The sequence below is a fragment of the Micrasema longulum genome, unplaced genomic scaffold (genome assembly GCF_059751315.1).
Source record: "Micrasema longulum isolate JH-2025_06_02 unplaced genomic scaffold, ASM5975131v1 h1tg003614l, whole genome shotgun sequence".
In the NCBI taxonomy this organism is placed as follows: Eukaryota; Metazoa; Arthropoda; class Insecta; order Trichoptera; family Brachycentridae; genus Micrasema; species Micrasema longulum.
In genome coordinates, this window is record NW_028280653.1 from 3096 (window position 1) to 13320 (window position 10225).

The 10225-nt window shown below is 34.2% G+C and overlaps 1 long non-coding RNA gene across 1 annotated transcript; it reads left to right on the plus strand.

Annotated features, from left to right (window-relative positions):
• The first annotated feature begins 7373 nt into the window (after positions 1 to 7373).
• Positions 7374 to 9683, plus strand: LOC148270664 (uncharacterized). The gene is made up of 2 exons (XR_015825318.1): positions 7374 to 8723; positions 9538 to 9683. It is a non-coding gene; the product is annotated as an uncharacterized LOC148270664 (long non-coding RNA).
• The last annotated feature ends 542 nt before the right edge of the window (positions 9684 to 10225 follow it).

The following is a 10225-nucleotide window of genomic DNA, read 5'->3' on the forward strand; positions in this document are numbered from 1 at the left end:
AACCTGCTCATTGCATGGCTTGGGTCTGCTGTTAAAATATAACTTTTGTGTGGTGTTTTCCATATAAATTTTTGGAAAGCGTCATGTCTATTTTTGTACATCATCACTTCCTATACGCACCCATAATGCATGGGCACTAATTTCGTACACCAAACGCGGGCGTATATTGATAATCTTCATATGGTGGTAAGGCGATCAGAATTGGAACGATGAAATATTGCAGTGTAAAACCCCCTTTTAAATCAATATTTCATGTCGACGTTCCCAGGGATCGAACCCGGGACCTCAAGTACGGTATGCAAATGCGCTAACCACTACTACCGGAGGCGGACTTATCCTCATTCGATTTCCTTTTTCAGGATTTTTACCCGAGATTAACCATCGAGTTAATAAACTCTTCCGGGATTCTAGTTCTGTATCACACTCGGAACTGTATTCTTTTTAAGAATTGATGCGAGGAACGAATAAAGAAAACTTAATTATGCTTTTGAAATAATTTATTTGACAAAGCAAAACAAGTACAGATCGTACATATTATATTCTTAAAAGAAGGAACATAAATTCATTTTGTTCACAATATTATGTTATACCATACTAGAATTTAAACCCGGCCTTGCTCGGGATTGAGTTAAATCAGTTTTCATTGGTTCAAAAAAAATATTTTCATGTAGTTTTAATTTCGTTTTAAATATAATTTCATCTTAAAATAGTGGTCTATTTTGAAATCTAAAGTCGCTACAATTTACCTGCGCTTAATACCGAAGAAGGCCATGAAAAAGTAGTTGAAATGTTTTTTTTCATAGCTAACCCGAATACAGCACTGGCTGATATAGCATTGTAATTTCAAATGTTGATTCTAAATTTCACTTTACTACGACTTACGGTCGAAAATGTATATTTTAAACCGAAGAAGCCTGTTAAAATTTCTGCTTATAAACAGCATGGTTTCTTAAAATCGCAATTTAATTGTTGATTTTAAATTTCCCGTCACTACGACTTACCGTTGAAAAGTTCAGTTATATACAGAAGAAGTTCGAGAAAAATGATGGCTTAAAAATAGACTGGTTGATGACCCCTTAATGACCCCTCAATGGCTTGCAATAAAAACAGCATGGTTGACTTAGCAAAGGTATTTTAAATGATGATTCTAAAGTTCCTTATGTTACCACTTACTTATGTACTTTCCTCACCTTAAGTTTTGTCTCTGCATATGGGTATACAGCTCCTTATGTTACGACTTACCAATGAAAATGTAAATTTTATATAACTGTGGACCACATCGGTGAACTTTGATCTCGCTCTTATCCATGTATTGGTTCTTCTGTCTCTCAACAAAACACCCAGCATTCTCCTTTTCATTGCTCCGCGTGTCACTGATAATTTGTGTTTTTTTTTTCCCGAACATATAAGTTTCCCAGCAATATGTCGGTAAAGGGAGAACACAAGCATGAAAAGGTTTCTTCTTTAAGTAATGTGAATACTTCGGAGACTTCAGGATATACGAGTGCTTACCAAAGGCCGCCCATGCTAGATCTCGTCTTCTTTCTATTTCTACCTCTTGATTATCTTTCCCGAGCTTTGTATCATGGCTTAGGTATATATATATATATCTTTTAACTTTTTCTATGATTTGTCCATTTACCAAGATGTTACATGATTGATTTGAATCACTCGTTACTTTAGTTTTTGAAAGATTAATTTTCAAGCCTATTTTTAGGTATGCTGTATTGATTTCATTTATCGTGTTTTCAAGCTCCTTCTCCGATCCGAGATTGCTAATGAGTTACCCACTAAGTTAGTCTAAAGACTTTTCGGGGACACACAATTTTTAAGGACAGGTTTATTTCACCACTTTCATATTACATATATATTTATTTATAACCTTTTAACAGTCACTATTAAGTATTAAGCAGATATTTAAGTTTTTTTTTTTTCAATTGTAGATCATCCGTGTTAATGATGGTTCGTGGGAGATCATTGAACAACCTTGAAATAACGCAATTTAATGTTCAATCTTCGAAGTAATTTGTAAGCTGGGGAACAGCCAGGGAACCTTTAATTGTTAATATAGTGTTGATATTATGGAAAACTCTTTTTTTATATTCCAGATCAACAAAGTGATCTATAATTAATTTGTTGTTGCAAAGTTGTGTTACTGGCAGGACATTACAGAATTAAAAATTACATCATACCTTGGAGCCTTATTGTTTCTTAAAGAACCAGTAATATTTTCATTGTCACGTAGTTTACATTTAGGTATATACAGTGACACTAAAGAAGAATTTGCTGCGTTTAAAAAAAAAAAGTGATTGGCATTCACGTATAAGATTTTTCATAACATCAGTAAACCTCTTACCAAACTCATTTGCAACCTCTTCATTAGATTGGTCTTTTCCAAGACATTTTATTATTTGATTACCATTGTTAGATTAAGATTTCTCTTTTATTCCATTAATTATTTCTCACATTTTTTTAGAATTTACCTCTGCATCTTTAAGTTCGTTTTCAAATAAAAACTATTGAAATTATTATAATTATAAAAATATGTATATAGTTTCATTCCACCTTTATTTATAAATTTTGACCAGTGACCGGGTTTCATCGTGACCGACATCGTCAGACTGGTGGGAGACGCATTATACGAATTATATTGTTAAATTTAACACGTTTATGTTATATTAATGTTTATTTTAATAATTATTCATTACATCCGGACATTTTTATTTCATGACGCTTTCATGACTTCCGCTAGGGTTTTGGTGCCCATTTTAACTAGAACAAAACAAAATATTTTCATCATAGATTGGTAAAAGAATATTTTTAAATTTAGATAAATAAAAAAATTGATTAATAACGATCAAAATCATATTCACCTCCGGGGACTGGCGTCGACGCAGCCGATCTCCTGACGGTTCTTTTAAAACCTTGATATGATTGACACGGGTTCATTGAAGGTGTGCCCATTTTGACTAGAACAAAACAAAATATTTTCATCATAGATTGGTAAAAGAATATTTTTTAAATTTAGATAAATAAAAAAATTGATTAATAACGATCAAAATCATATTCACCTCCGGGGACTGGCGTCGACGCAGCCGATCTTCTGATGGTCCTCTTAAAACCATCGTACGTCCAACGTGAGCTCATCGATGGTTTTATTTCATTTATTTCCATGATGGTAATCTCCGCTTCGCTTATGGTGCCCATTTTAACTAGAACAAAACAAAATATTTTCATCATAGATTGGTAAAAGAATATTTTTTAAATTTAGATAAATAAAAAAATTGATTAATAACTATCAAAATCATATTCACCTCCGGGGACTGGCGTCGACGCAGCCGATCTCCTGACGGTTCTTTTAAAACCTTGATATGATTGACACGGGTTCATTGAAGGTGTGCCCATTTTGACTAGAACAAAACAAAATATTTTCATCATAGATTGGTAAAAGAATATTTTTTAAATTTAGATAAATAAAAAAATTGATTAATAACGATCAAAATCATATTCACCTCCGGGGACTGGCGTCGACGCAGCCGATCTCCTGACGGTTCTTTTGAAACCTTGATATGATTGACACGGGTTCATTGAAGGTGTGCCCATTTTGACTAGAACAAAACAAAATATTTTCATCATAGATTGGTAAAAGAATATTTTTAAAATTTAGATAAATAAAAAAATTGATTAATAACGATTAAAATCATATTCACCTCCGCGGACAGGCGTCGACGCACCCGATCTCCTTATGGTCCTTTGGACACCATAATGTGCCCCAGGCGAGTTCATCGATGGTGTGCCCATTTTAACTAGAACAAAACAAAATATTTTCATCATAGATTGGTAAAAGAATATTTTTTAAATTTAGATAAATAAAAAAATTGATTAATAACGATCAAAATCATATTCACCTCCGGGGACTGGCGTCGACGCAGCCGATCTCCTGACGGTTCTTTTAAAACCTTGATATGATTGACACGGGTTCATTGAAGGTGTGCCCATTTTAACTAGAACAAAACAAAATATTTTCATCATAGATTGGTAAAAAAATATTTTTTAAATTTAGATAAATAAAAAAATTGATTAATAACGATCAAAATCACATTCACCTCCGGGGACTGGCGTCGACGCAGCCGATCTCCTGACGGTTCTTTTAAAACCTTGATATGATTGACACGGGTTCATTGAAGGTGTGCCCATTTTGACTAGAACAAAACAAAATATTTTCATCATAGATTGGTAAAAGAATATTTTTTAAATTTAGATAAATAAAAAAATTGATTAATAACGATCAAAATCATATTCACCTCCGGGGACTGGCGTCGACGCAGCCGATCTTCTGATGGTCCTCTTAAAACCATAGTACGTCCAACGTGAGCTCATCGATGGTTGTATTTCATTTATTTCCATGATGGTAATCTCCGCTGGGCTTATGGTGCCCATTTTAACTAGAACAAAACAAAATATTTTCATCATAGATTGGTAAAAGAATATTTTTTAAATTTAGATAAATAAAAAAATTGATTAATAACGATCAAAATCATATTCACCTCCGGGGACTGGCGTCGACGCAGCCGATCTCCTGACGGTTCTTTTAAAACCTTGATATGATTGACACGGGTTCATTGAAGGTGTGCCCATTTTGACTATAACAAAACAAAATATTTTCATCATAGATTGGTAAAAGAATATTTTTTAAATTTAGATAAATAAAAAAGAAAACTTGAAATATTTTCATCATGAGTTGGTAAAAATTCATTTAATTTAATTAAGATCAATAAAAATATTGACCAATAACGATAAAAATCATATTCACCTGGGCAGACTGGCGTAAAAGTCTCCGAATTCCTCACAGAGCTTTGGAATCTATCAAACAATGGTACATCCAGGCATGTTACCTTCCCCACTGTGAAACCCATGGGTTTTTTTGTACCCATTTTGACTAGAACGAATCAATTTTTTTTTACCATAGGTAGGTAATTTTTTTTTTATTTAGATTTTAATTTGTCGCAACAGAGAGATAAAATATTTTCGAGAAGGAATTTGGAAGTCTAGGCATTTACAGACAGACAGACAGGGAATATGACCTGTCGTTGGCCGGTTTAAGTGGCCACCTTACACATTGTGTAACATTCACCATTCTGCCTCTATTTAAACATCCACATTTCCTCAACCTTTCCATCTGATGACTTTTGTGAAGTAAAAACCTGAAACCTTTATCATGTGGGTGGGATTCATCCGACTGAACCATTTCAACCTACTAGGCAACGCCTGAAAACAATTGTTCAATTTTTATGCTTCTTATATCAGTCAGTTTAATCAACAATGTTTTGGGTACATCCAAATGTTTGTAGGTAGGCAGGATTTCTTCCCTAGGGAGTTATTTAGATTTAAAATTGTTGCAACAGAGAAGGAAAACATTTTTCAGAAGGGAATCAACAAAAGTCAACAGATGGAAGAGTTGAGGAAATATGGATGTTTGAACTTAGGCAGAATGATGAATGTTGCACAGTGTGTAAGGTGGCCACTTAAACCAGTCAATGGCAGGTCATTATTTCTGTAAATGCTTCGACTTACATATTTCCTTCTCAAAAATGTTTTCCCTCTCTGTTGCAACACATTTAGATCTAAATGACTCCCTTATTTAGTTTAATTTACACAAACCAACAAACCATCGCGCCGTTTCCCCGTAGGGGTAGGCAGAGAGAATAGAACGCAATAACACTCTATCTTGGCATACAGACCTCGCTTCCTCTACATTCATACATCTTCTCATGCACGCACGCCGATTATTCCTACTTTTGACATGTCCATCTTCAAGCATTTGATGGACTTGATCGTGCCACGTCTTTCTCGGTCTTCAACATCCTCGTTTTCTGTATCCATCAACATTTGCATCGTAGATCCTTTTAGCCGTTCTTTCGCTGTCCATTCGCTCTACATGTCCAAACCAACGCAGCACCTCTTTCTTGATTCTGTCGATAATGCATGACTCAGCCTTACACACTTCACGGATCTCGACATTTGTGCACCTATCATACATCGTTTCACCACACATTCGCCTGAGGGATCGCATTTCGACAGCATTCAACCTACTTTCATCATCATTTTTCCAATTCAATACTTCGCGCCCATACATTAGAGTTGGCACTAGAACTCCATTGTGAGCTGCTAGTTTAGCCTCCTGCGATAAACATTTGTTTGCCAAAGTAGATTTCAGTGCACTGTTCACCCTGTTCCCGGCACTCACCCTCCTTTCAATATCTTTCCGTCACTAGTAAACATACTTCCCAGGTACACAAATTCTTCTACCTGATTCAGAATATCTCCGTTCGCACTGATCTCACATTTAGTTTTATTTTCTTCCCTCTCAAAAACCGTCATCAATAAAAATATTGATTGATAACAAATTATGTTGGGCAGCTGCCAACGCGACCACGACTGCTCTGCCAAGAACAAACGACTAAGAAGAAGAACGGAAGAGTTGAGCGAATATGGATTTTCAAACATATAGTGATCACTTAAACTAGCCAAAGACAGGTCATAAGCCTTTGAATTTCTAGACTTCCATATTTTCGTCTCAAAAATGTTCTCCCTCTCTGTTGCAATATACTTATGCCAAGAGTAAAGCGGAGTCAGAGTCTATTTTATGTCTGCTGTGTACTGTCGTTGATTGTCGGTACCTAATCATTGATTATTTATTATTGCACTATATTGCGTAATTTTCCTGAAGTAAAATATGAAACTTCGATTTGAAGGGTAGAAAGCATATAAAAAACTTAAAAACATACATATTTATGCAAGCAGGTATTAGGTATTATTAATTTTCATTAAAAAATACATATACAGACTTAAATTCAGCAGAAAACTATTGATGTTAGTATGGATATTTCACTGGCCAATAAAAAAAATACTCAAAGTAAATGACTTAATTGTGTTTTACTCACATTAATAATTTGAGCACTACAATTGTCCCCGCAGTATGTAAATTATCGTGCGAGAGATTTTATGTTCTAAATAGTACAAATGAATAGTTCAGAGATTTTTACGTGTACGTTTACGAGCCGCTAATGAACTTTGGGAGTGTGTTACCATATGGGTGAAGAAAGTTGGCTAGAAAAAAAAAGTGTAGTACCTACTTACAAAAACTCATTTCACACGTCAGAAAAAACCCACAAGGCACCATAACTCTCTAGGAAAAAAATATTTTATACGAATGCGGATCATGAAGTCCTTGAATTTTCGAATGAAAGATGGTTTTTTGTGCAAAAGTAGCGACGCAGTTGTCGAAAGTTGGCAATGGCAACCTGTGTCTGTGGCAACACTGATCTTAACCAGAAATACAATCTGATGTCTTCTGACAGACGTCAAAATATGAATATAAATAATAACCTAGCTTCATTCTAGCTCACTAAAATTTTGTGAATTCAAATATCAATTCACAGTATTAATGCTAATTGTTCCGTCTTTAGAAAAGGGCAAGAAGGCCTATGTCAGTTCAGTACCACAGAATCGAAAAGAAAAAAGGCATATGGAAATAAAATATGAAACTTGTTGTAAAAGTAAATATTGTATAAGAAAACGGGTTCAAACTTTTAACCTGCTCATTGCATGGCTTGGGTCTGCTGTTAAAATATAACTTTTGTGTGGTGTTTTCCATATAAATTTTTGGAAAGCGTCATGTCTATTTTTGTACATCATCACTTCCTATACGCACCCATAATGCATGGGCACTAATTTCGTACACCAAACGCGGGCGTATATTGATAATCTTCATATGGTGGTAAGGCGATCAGAATTGGAACGATGAAATATTGCAGTGTAAAACCCCCTTTTAAATCAATATTTCATGTCGACGTTCCCAGGGATCGAACCCGGGACCTCAAGTACGGTATGCAAATGCGCTAACCACTACTACCGGAGGCGGACTTATCCTCATTCGATTTCCTTTTTCAGGATTTTTACCCGAGATTAACCATCGAGTTAATAAACTCTTCCGGGATTCTAGTTCTGTATCACACTCGGAACTGTATTCTTTTTAAGAATTGATGCGAGGAACGAATAAAGAAAACTTAATTATGCTTTTGAAATAATTTATTTGACAAAGCAAAACAAGTACAGATCGTACATATTATATTCTTAAAAGAAGGAACATAAATTCATTTTGTTCACAATATTATGTTATACCATACTAGAATTTAAACCCGGCCTTGCTCGGGATTGAGTTAAATCAGTTTTCATTGGTTCAAAAAAAATATTTTCATGTAGTTTTAATTTCGTTTTAAATATAATTTCATCTTAAAATAGTGGTCTATTTTGAAATCTAAAGTCGCTACAATTTACCTGCGCTTAATACCGAAGAAGGCCATGAAAAAGTAGTTGAAATGTTTTTTTTCATAGCTAACCCGAATACAGCACTGGCTGATATAGCATTGTAATTTCAAATGTTGATTCTAAATTTCACTTTACTACGACTTACGGTCGAAAATGTATATTTTAAACCGAAGAAGCCTGTTAAAATTTCTGCTTATAAACAGCATGGTTTCTTAAAATCGCAATTTACTTGTTGATTTTAAATTTCCCGTCACTACGACTTACCGTTGAAAAGTTCAGTTATATACAGAAGAAGTTCGAGAAAAATGATGGCTTAAAAATAGACTGGTTGATGACCCCTTAATGACCCCTCAATGGCTTGCAATAAAAACAGCATGGTTGACTTAGCAAAGGTATTTTAAATGATGATTCTAAAGTTCCTTATGTTACCACTTACTTATGTACTTTCCTCACCTTAAGTTTTGTCTCTGCATATGGGTATACAGCTCCTTATGTTACGACTTACCAATGAAAATGTAAATTTTATATAACTGTGGACCACATCGGTGAACTTTGATCTCGCTCTTATCCATGTATTGGTTCTTCTGTCTCTCAACAAAACACCCAGCATTCTCCTTTTCATTGCTCCGCGTGTCACTGATAATTTGTGTTTTTTTTTTCCCGAACATATAAGTTTCCCAGCAATATGTCGGTAAAGGGAGAACACAAGCATGAAAAGGTTTCTTCTTTAAGTAATGTGAATACTTCGGAGACTTCAGGATATACGAGTGCTTACCAAAGGCCGCCCATGCTAGATCTCGTCTTCTTTCTATTTCTACCTCTTGATTATCTTTCCCGAGCTTTGTATCATGGCTTAGGTATATATATATATATCTTTTAACTTTTTCTATGATTTGTCCATTTACCAAGATGTTACATGATTGATTTGAATCACTCGTTACTTTAGTTTTTGAAAGATTAATTTTCAAGCCTATTTTTAGGTATGCTGTATTGATTTCATTTATCGTGTTTTCAAGCTCCTTCTCCGATCCGAGATTGCTAATGAGTTACCCACTAAGTTAGTCTAAAGACTTTTCGGGGACACACAATTTTTAAGGACAGGTTTATTTCACCACTTTCATATTACATATATATTTATTTATAACCTTTTAACAGTCACTATTAAGTATTAAGCAGATATTTAAGTTTTTTTTTTTTCAATTGTAGATCATCCGTGTTAATGATGGTTCGTGGGAGATCATTGAACAACCTTGAAATAACGCAATTTAATGTTCAATCTTCGAAGTAATTTGTAAGCTGGGGAACAGCCAGGGAACCTTTAATTGTTAATATAGTGTTGATATTATGGAAAACTCTTTTTTTATATTCCAGATCAACAAAGTGATCTATAATTAATTTGTTGTTGCAAAGTTGTGTTACTGGCAGGACATTACAGAATTAAAAATTACATCATACCTTGGAGCCTTATTGTTTCTTAAAGAACCAGTAATATTTTCATTGTCACGTAGTTTACATTTAGGTATATACAGTGACACTAAAGAAGAATTTGCTGCGTTTAAAAAAAAAAAGTGATTGGCATTCACGTATAAGATTTTTCATAACATCAGTAAACCTCTTACCAAACTCATTTGCAACCTCTTCATTAGATTGGTCTTTTCCAAGACATTTTATTATTTGATTACCATTGTTAGATTAAGATTTCTCTTTTATTCCATTAATTATTTCTCACATTTTTTTAGAATTTACCTCTGCATCTTTAAGTTCGTTTTCAAATAAAAACTATTGAAATTATTATAATTATAAAAATATGTATATAGTTTCATTCCACCTTTATTTATAAATTTTGACCAGTGACCGGGTTTCATCGTGACCGACATCGTCAGACTGGTGGGAG